The 24,092-nt window shown below is 37.2% G+C and overlaps 1 pseudogene; it reads right to left on the reverse strand.

Annotated features, from left to right (window-relative positions):
• Window positions 1–8,132: 8,132 nt before the first annotated feature.
• On the reverse strand, window positions 8,133–8,929 carry LOC133246810 (small ribosomal subunit protein uS15-like; annotated as a pseudogene).
• Between the last annotated feature and the right edge of the window lie 15,163 nt (window positions 8,930–24,092).

Below are 24,092 nucleotides of genomic sequence, written 5' to 3' on the forward strand. Positions count from 1 at the left end.
TAGTCAAATGAAATAATGTACATGAAATTACTGTGTAAATTTTGAAAGGTTGTCATGTTACTATCATCTTATACTGTGTATCTCTGTTGTTTGAGACATTCTTTCCCTGTGTTCATTGGTTAGTGTTTATTGCTTTCTTATTCCCACTGTGGACTTTTATAACAGAAAGTTAGCCTAAAGATTTTTTTTCAGTCCGATAATTCTGTTAACATATGTCCATGTAGTTAAAAATTATAATAAAAAAATAGACATAAGGTGGAACAGTGAGAGAAAGAAAAAGAGGGAAAGAGGGTGGGGGAAAGAAAGACTGATTTCTTTAGATATTCAGAGTTTTTTGATTCCATATGAATTTTAGTATTATTTTTTGTATCTCCATGGGAAATGTCACAGGATTTTGTTACAGAGTGCATTAAATCTGTGGGTTGCTTTTGGTGTTATGGATATTTTAACATTATTATTGTTAGATTAGTGGATGTCATTCTACTGTGTTCTTTAATTTCTTTCACCCATGTTTTATAGTTTTCAGTATATATATTTTTTACCTTCTTGGTTAAATTTATTCCTAAGTATTTTATTATTTTTGATGTTACTGTAAATGGGATTGTCTTCTCTTTTTTTAGCTAGTTCATTATTAGCATATACATACACAATTAACTTTTGATGTTGAGTTTGTATTTTACAACCTTACTGAATTCATTTGTTCTAAACCGATTTTGGTAGGACTTTAGAGTTTTTATCTATAAGATCATGATATCTGTAATCATTTGGATATTTTAAAAGCAGATTTTCTTTGGCATGTGACAAGGAATATGGGTAATCTCTAGAAACTGAGAGTTATACCTGGCTGATAGCCAGGAAAGAAATAGTCTACACTTGCAAAGAACAGAATTCTGCCAACAACTTGAATAAGATTGAAAGTGAATTTTTCTTTTCTTGGGATAAACACCTGTACTGGCTGAAATCTTGCTTTCAGCTTGTGAGATCCTAAGCAAAGAATCTAGCTGAGTCCACAATTACTTCTGACTAATGAATTTTGAGATAATAAATGTGTATTATTTTAAACTGCTAATTTTGTGATAATTTGGTATGAAGCAATAAAAAATGAATACACCATTTTTCAGAAGATAGGAAAAATAGAGTCTGTTAAAAATTTAAAAGAAAATGTTTCTAGTTAGATTATTAGATGGTTTTATAGAAAGTTTTCTCACTGTCCTAAAAGAGTCAAGAGCAATTGTGGCAGTATTCCAATAAGAGCCCATGATTTCTGCCTGGTGGTACTTAAAAAAGTGTAGCAAAGCAACTCTTTTTTAATGTATTCCTCACATGGTCAAACTTGACTACTTTACTGTGAGCTATGGGCAAAATCTCTCTATGTTCATCCACTGTAACCAAAGTGTGATCTATAAACTTCAAAGCTAGAACAGTAGGGCCATTGAGGAATCCTACCTCTACAAAGAGTGGAGAGAAGATAGGTAATACTGAGTGTTGTTTGTGATTTTACTGAGGGAGTACAGGAGATCAGGGAGTACAGTTCAGTCACTCAGTGGTGTCTGACTCTTTGCGACCCGATGCACGCCAGGCTTCCCTGTCCATCACTAATTCCCGGAGCCTGCTCAAAGTCATTTCCATTGAGTCAGTGATGCCATCCAACCATCTTATCCTCTGTCATCCCCTTCTCCTCCTGCCTTCAATGTTTCCCAGCATCAGGGTCTTTTCCAGTGAATCAGTTCTTCATATCAGGTGGCCAAAGTATTGGAGTTTCAGCTTCAACATCAGTCCTTCCAATGAATATTTAGGACTGATTTCATTTAGGATTGACTGGCTTGATCTCCTTGCTGTGCTACAGATTCTCAAGAGTCTTTTTCAACATCTTAATTCAAGGGCATCAATTTTTCAGTGCTCAGCTTTCTTTATGGTCCAACTCTCACATCCATACATGACTACTGGAAAAACCACAGCTTTGACTAGACACACTTTTGTCGGCAATGCGATGTCTCTGTTTTTTAATGCTGTCTAAGTTTATCATAATTTTTCTTCCAAGGAGCATGCAACTTTTAATTTCTTGGCTGCATTCACAATCTGCAGTGATTTTCAGATCAGATCAGATCAGATCAGTCGCTCAGTCATGTCTGACTCTTTGCGACCCCATGAACTGCAGCGCACCAGGCCTCCCTGTCCATCACCAACTCCTGGAGTTCACTCAGACTCACGTCCATCGAGTCAGTGATGCCATCCAGCCGTGTCATCCTCTGTTGTCCCCTTCTCCTCCTGCTCCCAATCCCTCCCAGCATCAGAGTCTTTTCCAATGAGTCAACTCTTCGCATGATGTGGCCAAAGTACTGGAGTTGCAGCTTTAGCATCATTCCTTCCAAAGAAATCCCAGGGCTCATCTCCTTCAGAATGGACTGGGTGGATCTCCTTGCAGTTCAAGGGACTCTCAAGAGTCTTCTCCAACATCACAGTTCAAAAGCATCAATTCTTCGGTGCTCAGCCTTCTTCACAGTCCAACTCTCACATCCATATATGACCACAGGAAAAACCATAGCCTTGACTAGACGAACCTTTGTTGGCAAAGTAATGTCTCTTTTGAATATGCTATCTAGGTTGGTCAAAACTTTCCTTCCAAGGAGTAAGCGTCTTTTAATTTCATGGCCGCAGTCACCATCTGCAGTGATTTTGGAGCCCAGAAAAATAAAGTCTGACACTGTTTCCACTGTTTCCCCATCTGTTTCACATGAAGTGATGGGACCAGATGCCATGATCCTCGTTTTCTGAATGTTGAGCTTTAAGCCAACTTTTTCACTCTCCACTTTCACTTTCATCAAGAGGCTTTTTTGTTCCTCTTCACTTTCTGCCATAAGGGTGGTGTCATCTGCATATCTGAGGTTATTGATATTTCTCCCGGCAATATTGATTCCAGCTTGTGTTTCTTCCAGTCCACCATTTCTCATGGTGTACTCTGCATATAAGTTAAATAAGCAGGGTGACAATATACATCCTTGATGTACTCCTTTTCCTATTTGGAACCAGTCTGTTGTTCCATGTCCAGTTCTAACTGTTGCTTCCAGACCTGCATACAAATTTCTCAAGAGGCAGATCAGGTGGTCTGGTATTCCCATCTCTCAGAATTTTCCATAGTTTATTGTGATCCACACAGTCAAAGGCTTTGGCATAATCAATAAAGCAGAAATAGATGTTTTTCTGGAACTCTCTTGCTTTTTCCATGATCCAGTGGATGTTGGCAATTTGGTGTCTGGTTCCTCTGCCTTTTCTAAAACCAGCTTGAACATCTGGAATTTCACGTTTCACATATTACTGAAGCTTGCTTGGAGAACTTTGAGCATTACTTTACTAGCGTGTGAGATGAGTGCAATTGTGCGGTAGTTTGAGCATTCTTTGGCATTGCCTTTCTTTGGGATTGGAATGAAAACTGACCTTTTCCAGTCCTGTGGCCACTGCTGAGTTTTCCAAATTTGCTGGCATATTGAGTGCAGCACTTTCACAGCATCATCTTTTAGAGTTTGAAATAGCTCAACTGGAATTTCATCACCTCCACTAGCTTTGTTCGTAGTGATGCTTTCTAAGGCCCACTTGACTTCACATTCCAGGATGTCTGGCTCTAGGTCAGTGATAACACCATCATGATTATCTGGGTCATGAAGATCTTTTTTGTACAGTTCTTCTGTGTATTCTTTCCATGTCTTCTTAATATCTTCTTCTGTTAGGTCCATATCATTTCTGTCCTTATCGAGCCCATCTTTGCATGAAATCTTCCTTTGGTATCTCTGATTTTCTTGAAGAGATCTCTAGTCTTTCCCATTCTGTTGTTTTCCTCTATTTCTTTGCATTGATCGCTGAAGAAGGCTTTCTTCTCTTCTTGCTATTCTTTGGAACTCTGCATTCAGATGCTTATATCTTTCCTTTTCTCCTTTGCTTTTTGCTTCTCTTCTTTTCACAGCTGTTTGTAAGGCCTCCCCAGACTGCCATTTTGCTTTTTTGCATTTCTTTTCCATGGGGATGGTCTTGATCCCTGTCTCCTGTACAATGTCATGAACCTTATTCCATAATTCATCAGGCACTGTATCTATCAGATCTAGGCCCTTAAATCTATTTCTCACTTCCACTGTATAATCATAAAGGATTTGATTTAGGTCATACCTGAATGGTCTAGTGGTTTTCCCTACTTTCTTCAATTTAAGTCTGAATTTGGCAATAAGGAGTTCATGGTCTGAGCCACAGTCAGCTCCTGGTCTTGTTTTTGCTGACTGTATAGAGCTTCTCCATCTTTGGCTGCAAAGAATATAATCAGTGTGATTTCAGTGTTGACAATTTGGTGATTTTGGAGCCCCCCAAAATAAAGTCTGTTACTGTTTCCATAGTTTCCCCATCTATTTGCCATGAAGTGATCGGACTAAACCCCATGATCTTATTTTTTTGAATGTTGAGTTTTAAGCCAGCTTTTTCACTCTTCTCTTTCACTTTTATCACGAGGTTCTTTAGTTCTTCTCTTTCTGCCATAAGGGTGGTGTCATCTGCCTATCAGAGGTTATTGATATTTCTCCCGGCAATCTTGATTCCAGCTTGTGCTTCATCCAGCCTTGCATTTCTCATGATGTACTCTGCCTATAAGTTAAATAAGCAGGGTGACAATACACAGCCTTGACATACTCCTTCCCCAATTTGGAATAAGTCTGTTTTTCTATTTCTGGTTCTAACTGTTGCTTCTTGACCTGCATACAGATTTCTCAGGAGGCAGGTAAGGTGGTCTGCTATTCCTATCTCTTTAATTATTTTCCATAGTTTTTTGAGATTCCCTCACCTTGAACCAGACATCCTGGAATGCGAAGTCAAGTGGACAATAGGAAACATCACTATGAACAAAGCTAATGGACGTAATGGAATTCCAGAATAGGAGATAGTGAAACCATTTGTGAATAGTTGCTGAAATTTCCATCTGTTTTGAATTTGAAGAATCAAAATGTAAGCCAACTTGCATAGAATTTCCCATGACTTAATGCATCTAGAAATAGTCTTGTCCTTTTGTTGTATCCTTGAAATAGGAAACTAGCTTGACTCCATTTTATGGCTATGTGACATTTTGTTATACAAAATTGTAACATTTTTAATTATGTACATTTTTATGATGAGGCAGTATTATTTTTATCTCAGACAATTAACTCATGAATTATATTAGACTTTTCCCTGAAAAAAGAAAGAGAATTTTAGAAAAATGTAATCATGCTATTTTGAAGCCTTCATACATTTTGTTATGAAATGAAATAATAATGTAGAACATTATACTGTGATCAGAGCTGTAATGTAATTAATATGGAAACTGGAAATATGGCTAACTGTGAGTAAACTAGATTATAGTAGAGATAGAGTTGTGAAAAATGAAAAAGGAGTTAGAGATTTAATGCATAATTTTAACAGGGGAAAAAAGAGGTCCATGTATTTATAAGAAATTGAATGCATTTAAAATATGAAAACATTTGTGCATGAGTCATGGCAGTTGGAGAACTTGAGATGTTGGCAGCCAGGTCACAGAAGTAGCCAACAAGAATGCCATTATGCACAAGATATGTGGGCATAAGGGGCGCATGTTTTCCTACATGTCTTACTGTTGATCATATTAATGGGGATTAAAGCAGAGGATTGAGATTTGGATTTAAATAAACAATATATAGCTTGGAGCTAATACTGAGAAATAAAGTTAAAGGCAATGAAAATCTAAGCCAAAGGAAAGAGCATAAGAGGCATTTATAAGGAGGTTGGAAAGAACATGCAGCTAAATGGTTAGAAAACAAAACAAGTGAGTGATTGGTATTTGACTTCTATGTTTTCTTGAAAGCATGAACATGGATAGAGAAACAAATAGTCTAGGCTAGTGCTATATATGCTTTCAGAGGAAAATTTATCTCAAATATTATCTCAAATTCAAAACATTTTGTGAAATTAAATTATATTCAGTCCAGCCTTTTCATATTCTGAGAGCCATAATTTTAAACCAGATATCCTAAAAATGGCAAAATTCTCCACTTAAGTATCCCTATTATAATTAGTAATATGTAATAAATAATGTATAGGACAAATACATTAAAAGAAAACAAAAGTAATGGGAGGGTAGTAGACAATCTATAACAGACCCCCATAATGTGCCTTTCATAAATAGCTTTCTTTAGTTCCATGCCTTCACATTTTGATTAGATGCCTTAACAAATAACTGTGCCCTGATAAATGCTTGCAGATAATGAGTTCAGTGTGTGCTGCAGTCCATGAGGTTGCAAAGAGTTGGACATGACTGAGTGACTGAACAACTACAACAATGAGTTCAGTGGAAAGAAAGAAGTCTGAGAGTAATGCTGAACTTGCCTGATCCTGAGAGAAAGGAATAGCCTCGTACTTGCAGCACTGGCTTTTGCAAGATGTCAGCACTTACTGCTGCTCCTGCTGCTGGGCAGCTGCCCAGAAGGATGAGATGGAAACTGGCAGGGTCTGAGGCTATATAGTACTCTAGGCTCTGGGAAGTTGTTTTCTCAAGTGTTATCTCATCTGAGTTCATCGACATAGCACCGGTTTTAGTGTTCCCATTTTACTAGGGAGGAAATGGAACATCTTGTCCTTTAACTTAAACAATGCCTCCTTGCCAGCGTGACACACAGCTAGAATTTGGATTGATGTTGCACAACTCCAAATCTTAGTACATTTCATGACCACAGTTTACTAAGGCTTGCTCAGAGAGGAACTACTGAGGATTGTAGTTGAGGTTCCCATTAGGGTAGCATAATAATCAGACCAGGTCTCCTGGTCTGATCCTCATTATGAGAGTTCTTGAGAGTTAATGCCATGGCAGTGTGAGACAGCCTTGAGTAAGAAGGATGCAGCCTCCAAAATACCTTAGCTCTTTCCAGTGCTAAAGAACTCACCTGCCAGTGCAGACATAATGAGATGTGGATGTGATCCCTGGGTTGGGAAGATCTCCTGGGGAAGGGCATGCCAACCCACTCTGATATTCTTGCCTGGAGAATCCCATGGACAGAGGAGCCTAGTGGGCTACGGTCCTTAGGGTCACAAAGAGTCAGACAGGACTCGAGCAACTTAGCAGTCACACATGCTTACTGGATAAAGTAGGTCCAAGGCCTGTTTTTATACAATAGTAAACTAAGAATGATGTACTATATATTTAAAGGTTAAAAAAAAAAGAAACTTCAAGAATATGTGACAAAGAATATATGTAGCCAACAAATCCTAAAATATTTACTCTCTGTATCATTATAGAAAATGTTTACAGACTCCTGGTCTATTTAACTCTCCTGTGTCTTTAGTTGAGCAAAGAAGAAAATGATTTTCTACAGGAAGTCTGGCCAATTTGAGATGGTCAATTCTAGATGAGAGCTGAAGTCATTTTTGCTACTCTAAACAGAGTTGGCTCTCAGTTTGTTTGTGTGCATTCCTTTATTGATTTTCTAATATGCTTTATTTCAAAAGGCTTGATGATTATAAATATATATTATAACACAAAGATAACATCAAAAATATTAAAACAAAGAACAAAAGAAAAACAGTAAGGTGAGATTTAGAAGCCAATGACAATAGTGTGATATAGGAGTAATTATACTCCACAGTGCTCCAAATTTATCGATGTAATTTGGCTATTTCTAGATCCCGTGAAGTTAAATGATCATAATAAATGTTTCAGGAAATATTAATTGCTCCCAATAACTTATATTTTCTAGACAGGTATTTTATAGAGGATTTGTTATTAAAATAATGATATGTACATTTTTCTGAGTTGCACTTTAATAACATTCTGTTTTATGGAATCAAAAGAAAGATATCTTCATTGGTATTATCTTGAAATGCTTATTTTTGTTTATCCCTTTCAAAATTTCTAGTTGCATGTTACCAAGATTTTCCATAAATAAACTATATTTTCTTATGTGAACTAACAAACTAGAATTAAGATTGCCAGATATAACAGGTCTCTGAAATCTGAAATTACCTAGGAATTGCAGGAAAAAAAATCTAATGTCTTAAACATCATGCCATTGTCAAAAATAAAGGTCATTATCTAGAGGGAACTTTTTTCTAGTTAATACAGTGACTTTATTGCTTGAGTACATTAGATAAATTTATGCAACTAGAGTAGAGGCTGTTTATTACTCATATTTCCAATTGGGAGGGAAGACTCGTTTGGTCTTATAATATTGAACCAATGGTGAATATGGCTCTCAGTCAGAATCAGATGGAATTTAGCATCTTTATCCTTTTGGTTCCTCTAAAGATGCTTTCCAACAGCAACAGCTTTCTTAATTAAATGCTAAAGATCCTCAGGAAAATCAGGAGCAAGTCCTTTGGACTTAAGAATCCTCAAGATTTAATTGCCTGTCACAAAACATACTTCTGTAACACCATGTGGGTCTCTCAGGATCACACCTATTTGTGAGGGAGTCAGGCCTTTCTTGGGTTTACCAGGTGGCACTAGTGATAAAGAACCTACCTTCCAGTGCAGGAGACATAGAGATGTGGGTTCGATCCCTGGGTCATGAAGATCCCCTGGCGGTGGGCAGTGCAACCATTCCAGTGTTCTTCCCTGGAGAATCCCATGGACAGAGGACCCTAGCAGGCTACAGTTCATAGGGTCACACAGAGTTGGACATGACTGAAGCGACTCAGTAAGTAGCACACAGGCCCTTCTTGGCCAGTTTGTAGATCTATGCTTCACATTGTCAGAGGTCAGCTTTAGCCAGGTGGAGATGCTGTGGCTCTCGGGCAGAGTCCACTGGGACAGGCCCTTCCTGGGAGTGTGCACAGGACCCATGATCGTGGCAGTGTGGTAGCAAAAAGAGAGGACAGAAAGCTTTTAAATGAGTCCTATTCCTTTTTGAAACATTTGAACAGATATCAAATTCCATTCATCAGTTTTATTATCAAATCCTTCCATTGCAACAGATAGTTGTTCCAAATTAGTTCTCATGATAAAGATTATAATAGTGAATAAAATAAAATGCTAAAAGTGTTATGTGAGTAAAAGTAATTTAAATGGTATCCAGACCCATCTTAAGTTTCAGTAAATCATATCCAACAACTCATTTCCCTTGAATATGAGAACTGTGATTTTATCCTTCCCTATGGAGTGTTTTGCCAGTTTTCAATAGAAAAAAAAAATGTAGTTAAATTTAAGAAAAAGGTATAACCCAAGTGAGGAAGCTATAGACAACAAATAACTGAATCAAGTTACATATAAGAATGAGATACTTAATATGAGTTACAATGAATTAAAGAAAAGTAGACCACATTATTGGAAAAGGAAATGGCAACCCACTCCAGTATTCTTGCCTGGAGAATCCCGTGGACAGAGGAGCCTTGGTGGGCTGCTGTCCATGGGATCGCACAGAGTCAGACACGACTGAAGCCACTTAGCACTCATACATGCGTTGGAGAAAGAAATGGCAACCCACTCCAGTATTCTTGCCTGGAGAGTCTCAGGGACAGAGGATCCTGGTGGGCTGCCATCTGTGGGGTTGCACAGAGTCGGACATGACTGAAGCGACTTAGCCCCAGCAGCAGACCACATTATAAAATAAAATACAATATGTTAATAAGCAAAAGGAAGAGTATCATTGTTCATGGTGAATCACTACCAAAGTAATGTTACGATACATTGTGGGTAGCTGTCAAAGTCAGGTATCAACACCTTGTAGAGTTTTCTTTGTGCTGCTTGATAAGTAAATGATATATCTCTAAGAAAAGTATATAGTAAAAGAAGAATAGGACATGAAGATTTCCCTTGTGTCTTAGACAGTAAAAAATAATACATTTTCTGGAGAAGAAAAAATAATTATTGTCAAATTTGAATAAAAACTGAAGTTCAGATGGATTCGTGGTAACTTGGATTTCCAGTCTAAGAGCTAGGAAGTCCTTGATAATGATGTAACAAGGTCTGTATTGGAAGAATATCTCAGAGCGAATCCCCTTTTAGATTTCTTTAGCCTTTCAGCCTCTTGGTCGTTTTTGTTGTTGTTCAATTGCTAAGTGGTGCCCAACTCTTCATGACTCCATGGACTGCAGCATGCCAGGCCTCCCTGTCCTTCACTATCTCTCAGTGTTTGCTCAAATTCATGTCTACTGAGTCAGTGATACCATCCAACCATCTCATCTTCTGTCACCTCTGGTCACCTTTACCAGTATCAAAAGTTGTGAGATTTGGGGAACTTCAGTATGACTCCTAAATTTAAATCCTAGCAGGTATTCAACTTGATGTGTGTCCTTTTGTTGTTTAGTCACTAAGTTATGTCCAACTTATTTGCGACCCCATGGACTCTAGCCAGCCAAGCTTCTCTGTCTATGGAATTTCTGATATACAGGCAAGAATATAGGTAAGATTATAGGTGTGGGTTGCCATTTCCTTCTCTAGAGGATCTTGCCGACCCACGGACTGAACCCATGTCTCTTATATTAGCAGGCAGATTCTTTACCACTGAGCAACCAGGGAAGCATGTGTCCTTTAGGAAGGCTGAATACTTTCAGTTGTTTTATTTCCTATTCCTTTAGAAAGGTGGCAGTTTACCCTGAAAACAGTTTATAGAAATAATGAAAAATAACTGCTCAATATTATCCATATATATTTTATATAAATATGCCTTGTACCCAAAAAAAGTCCCCCAAGCTAGTCAGGAGGAGAAGGGGATGACAGAGGATGAGATGATTGGATGGCATCACTCGATGGACTTGAGTTTGAGCAAGCTCTGGGAGTTGGTGATGCACAGGGAAGCCTGGTGTGCTGCAGTCCATGGGGTCTCAAAGAATCGGACATGATTGAGCGACTGAACTGAATGAACCTAGTCTTCTGTTATTTAAGTGCACAGAGTATATGTGTTATTCTGACATTAACTGGTCTTATAGTTATTATTTGTATTATTATTTACATTTATTTTTATTTTTTTAATTTTTTTCAGCACTTTATTTATTTTTTTTATTTGATAAATTTAACGCCTTTTATTGCCATACCTCATTTTACTGTGCTTTGCTTTAGTGAACTTTATAGATACATTTTTTTTTCCTTGTTAATTTTCTGTTTAGTTGATCTATCCATAAGTGTGAATGGGGTATTAAAGTCTCCCACTATTATTGTGTTATTGTTAATTTCTCCTTTCATACTTGTTAGGATTTGTCTTACATACTGCGGTGCTCCCATGTTGGGTGGATATATATTTATAATTGTTATATCTTCTTCTTGGATTGATCCTTTGATCATTATATAGTGACCTTCTTTGTCTCTTTTCACAGCCTTTGTTTTAAAGTCTAATTTATCTGATACGAGTATTGTGACTCCTGCTTTCTTTTGGTCCCAATTTGCATGGAAAATCTTTTTCCAGCCCTTCACTTTCAGTCTGTATGTGTCCCCTGTTTTGAGGTGGGTCTCTTGTAGACAACATATGTAGGGGTCTTGTTTTTGTATCCATTCAGCCAGTCTTTGTCTTTTGGTTGGGGCATTCAACCCATTTACGTTTAAGGTAATTACTAATAAGTATGATCCCATTGCCATTTACTTTATTGTTTTGGGTTCAAGTTTATACACCATTTTTGTGTTTCCTGTCTAGAGAATATCCTTTAGTATTTGTTGGAGAGCTGGTTTGGTGGTGCAGAATTCTCTCAGCTTTTGCTTGTCTGAGAAGCTTTTGATTTCTCCTTCATACTTGAATGAGATCCTTGCTGGGTACAATAATCTGGGCTGTAGGTTATTTTCTTTCATCATTTTAAGTATGTCTTGCCATTCCCTCCTGGCTTGAAGAGTTTCTATTGAAAGATCAGCTGTTATCCTTATGGGAATTCCCTTGTGTGTTATTTGTTGTTTTTCCCTTGCTGCTTTTAATATTTGTTCTTTGTGTTTGATCTTTGTTAATTTGATTAATATGTGTCTTGGGGTGTTTCTCCTTGGGTTTATCCTGTTTGGGACTCTCTGGGTTTCTTGGACTTGGGTGATTATTTCCTTCCCCATTTTAGGGAAGTTTTCAACTCTTATCTCCTCAAGTATTTTCTCATGGTCTTTCTTTTTGTCTTCTTCTTCTGGAACCCCTATGATTCGAATGTTGTAGTGTTTAATATTGTCCTGGAGGTCTCTGAGATTGTCCTCATTTCTTTTAATTCGTTTTTCTTTTATCCTCTCTGATTCATTTATTTCTACCATTCTATCTTCTAATTCACTAATCCTATCTTCTGCCTCTGTTATTCTACTATTTGTTGCCTCCAGAGTGTTTTTAATTTCATTTATTGCATTATTCATTATATATTGACTCTTTTTTATTTCTTCTAGGTCCTTGTTAAACCTTTCTTGCATCTTCTCAATCCTTGTCTCCAGGCTATTTATCTGTGATTCCATTTTAATTTCAAGATTTTGGATCAATTTCACTATCATTATTAGGAATTCTTTATCAGGTAGATTCCCTATCTCTTCCTCTTTTGTTTGGTTTGGTGGGCATTTATCCTGTTCCTTTATCTGCTGGGTATTCCTCTGTCTCTTCATCTTGTTTAAATTGCTGAGTTTGGGAGTCCTTTCTGTATTCTGGCAGTTTGTGGAGTTCTCTTTATTGTGGCGTTTCCTCGCTGTGTGTGGGTATGTAGAGGTGGCTTGTCAAGGTTTCCTGGTTAGGGAAGCTTGTGTCGATGTTCTGGTGGGTGGAGCTGTATTTCTTCTCTTTGTTCAGTCGCGCTATGGGGAGGGAGGGAGGGATGCTGCAAACAAATGACACTGGCATGCGCTCGCAGTGCCTCAGCCACACTGGGTCTGCCCCCGCTCACGGCGCATGTAGCCTCCCTGCCCACACTGCTCAGGCTCTAGGTTGTTCCGCCGGGAACAATCCGAGGCTGGCCCTGGGTTGCATGCACCTCCCAGGTCCAAGCCGCTCAGGTTCAGGCACTCAGGTAGTCCTCAGAGGTGCAGACTCAGTTGGGGCTGCGTTTTGTGCTCTTCCCAGGTCCGAGCAGCTCAGGTGATGAGGTGTTTGGCGAGTGCTAATGCTGCGACTTATCGCCTCCCCGCCACTTGGTTATCTGGGTGTAAAACCGGCGCACCTTCTCAGGCAGATGTTGACTGTCCAGACACCCAATAAGTTTTAGTTAGCAAAGAAGCCAGTTTTATAGATAATGTCTCTCTGGGGCTGCGATTGCCCCCTTCCGGCTCTGGCTGCCTGTCACCGGAGGGGGAAGGTTTGCAGCCGGCTACCTCTGTTTAGTCCTTTGTTCCGTGCGCGGGCTGGCGGTGTCTTAGGTTAGGGCTGGCTTTTCGCATGGTAGATATCCCACAGTCTGGTTTGCTAGCCCAAATTATTTCGCTCAGATAGTGCTCAGGGTATTCAGGCCAGATTCTTACTCTCAGCGATGCAGCCCGCGCCGCGCCTCCCTCCCAGCCCCCGCTTGCTAATGGCGGATGCAGGCGTCTGCGCTGCTTCTCCGCTGGAGGAGTTACCGTAGGGCTCGCAATCTGCGAGTTTTAATTGTTTATTTATTTTTTCTCCCTGTTATGTTGTCCTCTGTGCTTCCAAAGCTCGGCACGGATTCGGCAGTGAGAAGGTTTCCTGGTGTTTGGAAACTTCTCTCTTTTTAAGACTCCCTTCCTGGGACGGAACTCCGTCCCTCCCTCTTTTGTCTCTTTTATTGTCTTTAATATTTTTTCCTACCTCCTTTCGAGGAGTTGGGTTGCTTTTCTGGGTGCCTGATGTCCTCTGCCGGCATTCAGAAGTTGTTTTGTGGAATTTACTCGACGTTTAAATGCTCTTTTGATGAATTTGTGGGGGAGAAAGTGTTTTCCCCATCCTACTCCTCCGCCATCTTGGCGCCTTCCCCTACATTTATTTTTAATGCATTATTCTTATATTAAATAGTTACCTCTCAAGAGGTATGGCTTTAAGATTTCTCTGAAAACTGATAGAACTGATTCTATCTACCAAACTCGATCCATATAATTTCATGAAAAATATGTTTGCTATCAGTTTCTAAAAGTTAATTTTTTTGCTGTGTTATAGAAACTTAAAAATATACCTATATATCTATACACCTATATATCTATATAATTTCTATGGTAGTATTCCATGTAAATAGTCACTGTTCTGTTGTAATATAGATTTTATTCATTCAAGTGAACAAATGAATGCTACCTTAAACATTTTCCACAAGTTCTCTTTAGAGGTACAAATGCAAGAAATCCTATACCTTTGAAGAAAGTTAAAGTAGACATTGTGCTCAATAACATTATATTTCTGTATCTGAAATTCATAGCTAATTTATTGTCAATAGCTGAATCTGATTATGCTTTCTTAAATTCACCAAGAGTAACTTATGGCATCAGTAAGGAAATGATGGGGTGTATGTGGGGAGCAAGTGCTAATAAGAAAGTTTTATTTTTTCCAATCAAATTTCAGATTTCTGTGACCTACAGTCATCACTCTTTAAGTCTTTTTGTTTGCTACAAATTTTCAATCTTTATTTTTGATACGGAATTGGAAAATAAAGAATATAAAACACATTGCTTTGGAATAATCTCTGGACTGTTTTTCAAATAAAATTTGTGCTGGGTTATTTTTTAGTGAGGCTTCTTCCTTGATGGCTCAATTGCTAAGGAATCCGCCTACCATTCAGGAGACTCTGGTTTGATCCCTGAGTCAGGAAGATCCCCATGGAAAAGGGATAGGCTACCCACTCCAGTATTCTTGGGCTTCCCTTGTGGCTCAGCTGGTAAAGAATCCTGCAAGGTGGGAAACCTGATTCGATCCCTGGGTTGGGAAGATCCCCTGGAGAAGAGAAAGGCTACCCACTCTGGTATTCTGGGCTAGAGAATTCCATGGACTGGTGGACTGTGATAGCCCATTGAGTCACAAAGAGTCGGGCACAACTGAGTGACTTTCAATTTCACTTTTTAGTCATGTTGTCAATATGCAAAGTATAATTAGTAATACACATTTCATTTACTCTGCAGAGATCATATCACCTTTTGTTACTGTAATATATCTTGTGCCCTGATTAATTATTTTTATTTGCTCATCCTACAATACGGTTGGGACTTTGAAAGCAGTCAGTCTTTGTCAAAAGAATTTTGAAAAAAGTCAAGTATCATACTAACTGAATTGGTTGCTTACAATTTAAAAAATATCTAGGAGGACTACTAAGTGTCAGAATTTGGGCCAGGAGTTTTCACTTATTTTGACTAATTTTACCATCATAATACCTTTCAGATAATTGATGTTAATTCCTGTGAAGAAATCCAAACTCGAAAAGGTAATTTTATTACCATAATAAATGACATTATCTGGATTTATTGGCAAATCTTTAAGTCTTGTGTACTTGCCATGATTTTATAACAATTCACAATAGATTGAAAATATAAAATACTGCAGTTATAATTCAAAATAGATTGAAAATATAAACTAATTACTGTGAGCTTTATATCTTTAGAGGAGATAGGTATTTAAGTTTCTGAGGGAAAGAACAGAACTTTTTACTTGAATGTCCTTGAAAGAGAATAATAGGGAAAAAACTTGTTCTATAATCTAATGAATATTTTATAGATGAAAACCTTTACATTTTGCAGAATATGAATCAAGCCAACAGGACCACATGAGACTTCTGAGAGCAGGAGTCAAGAGAATGCAGTAAAGTATGACAAGGTAAAATGGCAAACCTTCATATGACCATGAGGGTGAGAGAGTCATCATCAGGGTAGGTGAGTGGTTGAATTGTCATAGCTGGCTGAATTACAAAATAAGCATCATTTGTAAAGCCATGATGATTTCCCTGACATAGCTAGGCCAGGGTGTCCTCACTCATGAGAGATAATTAGTAGTTGCAGATGACAGACTTGGATCTTGTTTTCCCCAAGATGCTCCAGAATGGTGTGTGGAGCTCCCAGTGAATTCAGAGAAAATGTGATTCTCAATTAAATACCTTTGCAATATTTTCCTGTAGTTTATCACAATGGCTTACAGAAATAATTAATTGCAAATATAGCTACATACCTGTCTATGGCAATATAAGAAAGTAAGGATTTTCCAAAACTACTGAATGATGTATAAATTATACATATCAAGTTTCTTCAGATATCCTGGTTCAAGGGCCTTGCTGTTACTTTGTAGGCATCAACCACCATCTCTTCAGCAGGAACCTACTTGAACTCTCCCTGCTGAAATATATTTGCAGCTCTAATGGATATTTTTTCAGTTCACTTCTGGAAAGAAACTGAAAAGCTGATGAAAAGTATATCATTTTCAATTTTTAAAATGGCTTTTAGTTCCATGCTAATAAATTATAAGTCCATAGTTCATAAGTTTTGGTTTAAGCACATAATTCTTATTTTGTTTACTGTCTCAAGAGTCTTAGCATAAAATGCTACTTTCATCATTCTAGACTCTTAAGAAAAATTACCTGTCAGCTTGAATTAAAGATAGTTTTTAAAAATATGTATTTTAAGAAAAGCCTCTCATTCCAAAGTGCTAAACAAACCACCACCCTTTGTGTTGCTGCTGCTGCTAAGTTGCTTCAGTCGTGTCCGACTCTGTGCGACCCCATAGACGGTAGCCCACCAGGCTTCCCCGTCCCTGGGATTCTCCAGGCGAGAACACTGGAGTGGGTTTCCATTTCCTTCTCCAATGCATGAAAGTGAAAAGTCAAAGTGAAGTCGCTCAGTCGTGTCCGACTCTTCGCGACCCCATGAACTGCAGCCTACCAGGCTCCTCCGTCCATGGGATTTTCTAGGCAAAAGTACTGGAGTGGGGTGCCATTGCAAAAAAACAAGTAATTAAGAGTATATATCTCTATTTAGTGATTACATATTGCTACATGAAAAATTTTGTTATAAGCAGTGTTATCAATAAAAATCATGGAAAACACTTATAAGAGGGCATGGTGGTATAGTGAAATGTGCAGAATCTAGGCCATGGATCATTCTAGAATAATTTTTGTTAATATCTGGTTATGGGCTTCAATGTGTCATTTAATCTGTATCTTTTTTTGGGGGGGATGTATCCATTATTCCCCAAAACCCTCCTCCTATCCAGCCTGGCACATAACATTGAGCAGAGTTTCATGTGCTATACAATAGGTCTTTGTTTTTTACCCATTTTAAATATAGCAATGTGTACATGACCTTCCTATAGTTCCTAACTATCCCTTCCCCACCAGCCCCATCTCCGGCAACTATAAATTCATTTTCTAAGTCAGGGAAAATACTCTTTCTGTTAAGTATAAGTTCATTTGTATCATTTCTTTTCAAATTCCATATATAAGGTATATCATATGATATTTCTCCTCTTCTGTCTGACTAATTTCACTTAGTGTGACTCTCTCTAGGTCCATACATGTTGCTTCAAATGGCATTGTTTCATTCTTTTCAATGCCTGAGTAAAATTCCATCGTATATATGTACCACATCTTCTTTATCCATTCCTCTGTCAATGGACATTTAGGTTGCTTTCATGTCTTGGCTATTGTAAACAGTGCTGCGGTGCACATGGGGTTGCATATATCTTTTGGGGTTATGTTTTTCTCTGGATATATACCCAGGAGTGGGATTGCAGCATCATATGGTAGCTCTACTATTACTTTTTGAGGAAACCACCATGCTGTTTTCCATAGTGGCTGTACGAATTTACATTACCACCAACAGTGCAAGAGGGTTCTCTTCTCACTATACCCTCTCCAGTATTTGGTTTTTGTGGATTTTTTTGATGATAGCTATTCTGACCAGTGTAAGGTGATATCTCATTGTAATCTGTATTTAATTTTATAATTTTAAAATGCAAATATTAATAGAACTTTGACTCATTATTTGCTAATTGAGTAAAATCCATTTATTTCTTAAAAATGGGTAAAGCTTTTACAGGATTTACATAGAAACTTTGGTTATTTGTTAATCAATTCCACGGCTAGTTAACAGCAATATAAAAAAAAGAAAACTTTAACTTAGTTGCTAATAAGCTTGATATAAGTCAATGGTATTTTGTGGACTTGCATTAACAGAAATGAGACAGATGAGGCTTATTCATTTTGTGCTGCTGACCAGACTTCACCTGGAATACTGAGCTCTTTTCTGGAAAGTTCTCTTTTGAGGGTCCTTTAATCATATCAAAGAATGTTCAAGGGCAAGCAGTGAGCACATTTCTGGGTTGCTGCTGCTGCTGCTGCATCGCTTTAGTCGTGTCCGACTCTGTGCGACCGGTTACTATCTGTAAATCATGACATGAGGAGGCATCATTGGAGAAGGAAAATTAGGACATTTAGTGCTCTTTTTGATTATTTTAAGGACTCACATATGTAGGAAAGTTTGGATCTAATTGGGGGAAGTTCTGAAGGATAGGACCAGGATAAAAAGGGGAAATTATAGGGAAGGAAGATGTAACTTAACATAAAAGAATTTCTAACATTTAAAGTACATGCCATAAGCCACTTCTTGAGAGAGTAGATTCTTTAGACTTGCATGTGTTTAATGAGAGACTAGAGAGACGTTTTGAGGAACTTTTACAAGAATTAGCCTGTTGTATATTATGTACCACATTTTCTTTATCCATTCATCTGTCAGTGGACATGCAGGTTGCTTCCTTGTCCTGGCTATTGTAAATAGTGCTGCAATGAACACTGGGGTACACATGTCTTTCAGAATTGTTGTTTTCTTGAGAATATTAGTCAGCCATAGAAAATAATGAATTTGAGTCAGTTCTAATGAGGTGGATGAACCTAGAGCCTGTTATACAGAGTGAAGTAAGTAAAAAAAAAAAAAAATATATATATATATATATATATATGTATATAGTGTATAACACGCACACACACACATATATATATATAGAATCTAGAAAAATGGCATTGATGAACCTATTTACAGGGAAGGAATGGAGATGCAGATGTGGAGTATAGACTTGTGGACACAGTGGGGGATGAACAGAGAAAGCAGGATCAACATATATACACTATCATGTATAAAATAGATAGCTGGTGAGGAGTTGTTATGTAAAGCAGGGAGCCCAGCCTGGTGCTTTGTGATGACCTAGAGGAGTAGGATGGGGTAGGGGAAGGACACTTAAAAAGTAGGGGATACTAATTACTTTACAATATTGTATTGGTTTTGCCATACATCAACATGAATCCGTAAATAAATTTATATTAAAAAATAAATATATTATTTGGAATTCTGTAAAAAAAAAAAGAGGTAGGGGATACATGTATAATTATAGCTGATTTGCATTGTTGTACAGCAGAAACCAACAAAACATTGTAATCGTAATTTTCCTCCAATTAAAAAAAATTTTTAAAAATAATTACCCTAGGTTACCTCTTAAATGGTAAAGACCCTTTATACATTCATATTTTAAAATTTATTATATTTTTATAATAAAATTAATATTTAGCTAATTATTCATATGTGTCTGAGTTTATTTCTAGAAAATTGCAGGTGAAAATCTAATGTTTTTATCAGTATTGTGTTCTAGTTTATGGCATTTCCCCAGATAAGCCTAAGACTTATAAAGTACCATATCCTTAAAATTTTTTTATGTTATTGATAAATGACCTGTATATTTTTTCTTTGCCATTTTTAGGAAGTGTTTAAGAATATTTTTCACCTTTCATATTACCCTAAAAGAATTTTTTAAAAGATTAAGGGTTGGAAGTATCTTATAGATTTATGAAGTGAAGTGAAGTCGCTCAGTCATGTCCGACTCTTTGCAATCCCGTAGACTGTAGCCTACCAGGCTCCTCCATCCATGGGATTCTCCAGGCAAGAATACTGGAATGTGTTGCCATTTCCTTTTCCAGGAGATCTTCCCAACCCAGGAATCGAACCCAGGTCTCCCGTATTGCAGGCAGACGCTTTAACTTCTGAGCCACCAGGGAAGCCAAAAAAAACAACCAGTGGCACAGGGCTCCACCGCGGGGTCCGTGCACCCACCCCCTCACCTCCCACAGAGAGGAGGGGGAGGTTTCTGCCCACGTGCTCTGGCAGTCGCCACGGTGGCCACTGCGCACTCGGGAGGGGCAGCGGCTTGAGGGTCTGGTACTATAGATTTATAGGCTGATAATTTATCCAGGGTTCTTGATCCCTTTGTATGCTAGTTACCAGAGCTTGCCTACCTTATGCTTGAACACACAAACACTGAAAAAGCAAAAGTAAGTAAACATTAGTTTTTAACACTTCTATCTAATATTTTTGGGTAGCTCTTATTTTTAGCACAACTTTCTTTTAATTTTTGAGTTGATTTTTTTTTTCCTTCTAATCACTTTACTCTAATTCTATTCATAGTGCCACCTAGTGTAAACCTAAACCTTTTTCTAGATAAATCACTCTTTGTACAGTTAAACACAATGACTCTACTGCCTCACCTCCAGTTATATCTTATGCTTATACTTGGGAATTATGAGGTATTTTTTAACCACGTATAGGACTTTACATTTTTTTCTTATTAAATTTCATCTTGTTAGATTTTATTTTTTTTAAATATTCACTCCACAAATTTTATATGCTGTGACAGCATTTGAAAAAACTTTCTACAGTATTTCATTGCATTCTAAGTGGAGTTTGGTTAGGCATTCATTCATTAGCTTTCTCTGAAGGGAAATCCTTAAGCTACAATTGAATCAGAAGTAGTAAATTCATTTGGCATGCTAATCAACCCTCTGGGTATTAATGGATGTTACCCTTCGATAGTACTTCCTGTTCTACTTGCAAAATAAAACTAGAAATCATATTGATAAAAAATGTAAACTAAAAAGGATAAGGTAAAATGAAAAATGCACACATGAAATGATTCCATCAGCATCTAGACATTAAGAAGTTCAACTCTTTACCAGTGGTAAGGAGAGGAGATACCCAATTTGATGTAATAGAAGAATTTGATACAGGCAGGAAAGTGTAGAACAACTTCTGACAGGAGATGACAATTTAGATTAGAAGGATGAACAGGAGTCAGGTGACTTAAAAATTAAAGACAAAAGATCCAAAGCCCTATTGCACAGGGAGCAATATTGGATCTGAGAGATAAAGAGAGCCAATGTGGTTGGAGAGCTTGAGGATGGATGGGGAGGAGGTTAGTATATGTAGCTGAAAAGTGAAGCAAAGGCCAGATGAAGAATGAGTTTTGTTCTAATAGCTAAAGGAAGTCATAGAAGGATCTTATGCATGGAAGGAACAAAATTACATTTGCTTTTAGAAAAGATTGTTCTGGCTGTTTTGTGAAGACTGATTTTGGGGACACATAGGGTGTTGCAGGTGGACTAATCAGAAGCTGCATATCTTCTCCAGAAAACATCCTTGTTACATTAGCACCCTAAAGCTTTAGCTTCTGTTAGTTTAGACAAATAACTTTCCCTGTTGATTTTACCACTTCTAAATCCTATAATTCTCTCTTCTCTTTAGCTGTTCCACCATCTTCCATGTGTAAATCTCCTTCAACTCATGTCTAGAACAGCAAACAGCCTAAACTCTCCAGTTTTATCTTTTATCAGAAGCTTTCTTGCTTCCTTAGCCTGCAATCCATCCTTTAAAAAATGTATGTCCCATGAAGAGTTCTGAGCATAGAACATTTCTGGCTCTTATATTTTAAATTGAATTGAGTTCCACAGTTTCCAAATGGGGGTGGTAAGATTACCAGATGAAATGCCAGACATCCAGCTCAATCTGAAATTTAGATTAACAGTGAATATATTTTGTATAAAAATTTGGATACACTTATATGCAATATATAGGATATGCAATATTTAGTGTTGCCACTAAAAATTATATGCTATTTGTCAGAAATTCAAATTTGACTGACTCTCCTGTTTGTTTTGTTTTCTTTTTAATAAATCTGACAACCCTAGGGGATGGAAAGCAAGTAAATATCTTGAATCCAAGCTGAATGACTACCATATCCATTTCATGAATGATAGAAAAAATTTAGTAAGTTAAATTGCAGTATTATGCTTACTATTTTTGACATTTCTACTATTTAAAATATAATGAAAGAAATATACATTTTAAATAAGTGGACTGTTTTCTACTTGCTCACATTAACAAAGATTAAACCAGATATTTAAACAATTAATATTGTTTAAACAATTTAAACAATTGCTGATTTGGAGGAATCCTGCCCAGAATCTCACATCTGTTGATCCAGACCTACCTTTAATAAATGTCTTACTTGAACCATATCTTTGTCCTGATTCTTGTCCTTCCTTCTCTCTGTTATTGTGAGCAGAGACTTATACAATCCCATTGTGAACTGATACCATCCCATATCCCATTATGAACTGATGACCCCCCCATAGTTCCCAAGGTGGAAAGCGATCTCTTTTACAAAAATTTTAGGGAGAGTCCATTGTAAACTTATGTAAAACCATCTACTGCTTGCCTCCTGATTTCCCTTTCCTCCCTTTATATTGTTTCTATAATGAGCTGGAAATCACATTGGGAAGGGGATGGAAATTGTGCACTTAAAAGAACGATTCAAGGACATCCAATGCCTTAATATAGAAACTATAAAATATTTACGAGTAAAATATTTTATTTAACTTGAACTTAGTGATCAGTGTAGGATATTTTTTAAACACTGCTTCCTAAGTCTGTTAAAATGAAGCACAAAAATGCCAGTTCAGCCAGTTTAATAATAATTCTGAGAAAGAAGTTAAGTAATGTTTTCATGTAAATAGTTTCTCTAATTACTTTGATTTTACAAAGAAGTTATTTATATTGCTTTGATGGTACATAGAGGCTTCCCGGATAGCTCAGTTGGTAAAAAATCCACCTTCGATGGAGGAGACCCCTTTTTAATTCCTAGATCCAGAGGAGATCCGCTGGAGAAGGGATAGGCTACCCACTCCAGTATTCTTGGGCTTCCCTTGTAGCTCAGCTGGTAAAGAATCTACCTGCAATGAGGGAGACTTGTGTTTGATCCCTGGGTTGGGAAGATCCTCTGGAGAAGGGAAAGGCTACCCATTCCAGTATTCTGGCCTCAAGAATTTCATGGACTGTATAGTCCATGGGTTTGTAAAGAGTCAGACATTACTGAGCAACTTTCACTGTCATTTGATGGTACATCAGTTCAGTTCAGTTCAGTTCAGTTGCTCAGTCATGCCCGACTCTTTGCGATCCCATGAATCGCAGCACGCCAGGCCTCCCTGTCCATCACCAACTCCTGGAGTTCACCCAGACTCACGTCCATCGATGGTACATAGGCTCTTATTAATATATAATACTCTTATTAATACATAATATTAAAACTGCTATATATCAAGTTGTACTTTGAAATTTCACTTTATTAGAATAATAGAAATCTTTAAAATTATCAATTATACATACATATATATATATATATATATATATATGTATATTAATGAGATGAAGGTAATGGCAATCCACTTTAGTATTTGTACCTGGAAAATCCTATGGATAGAGGAGCTTGGCAGGCTACAGTCCATGGGGTTGCAAAAATTCGGACACAACTTAGCAACTGAACAATTATAACAACATGGAGTATGTTTTGGGTGAAAATGCAGAACATATTTTTAAATAAATTTAAACAGACTGCTTTTTTTTTTTTACTATTGAAAAAATTTTAGTAGTTATGTGAAAATTTCTCACCCACATTTTGGAATTCAATTTTATTGACTTTTAAATTATTAAATGTTTAAGCATTTTTTACTTTTATAAAATCTTTGGGGTCATATGATTATACAAATGAAAATTATTTGGAGAATCAAAATAATATGTTTTATTAACATAAATTATTTAAGTTTATAAGCAGCTTTCTTTATGGAGCCCCATAAGAATTTCTTTTTGGGATATTGAGTATAGCTTATTTATCATGAATGTCAGAGATAAGGAAATGCAGATGGATATATGTAAATGTGTAGATAAATATAATATGTATTATATGCAAAGAAGATTCAGCAGAATTTCTACTGAATAACTCAGTGGGCCATTAAGAAGTAAATATTCAGCAAACATAAAATGAATTTTGAGGAAAGTTTGCATGTTAAAACAAATCTTAAATCTTTAATCAAAGATCTGTATTCCTAATAAGTGGGCTCTGTTTACATGATGTATTGTTACATGGTTTCCCTGGGAGTTTTGG

Source organism: Bos javanicus, chromosome 4 (assembly GCF_032452875.1).
Source record: "Bos javanicus breed banteng chromosome 4, ARS-OSU_banteng_1.0, whole genome shotgun sequence".
Classification (NCBI taxonomy): Eukaryota; Metazoa; Chordata; class Mammalia; order Artiodactyla; family Bovidae; genus Bos; species Bos javanicus.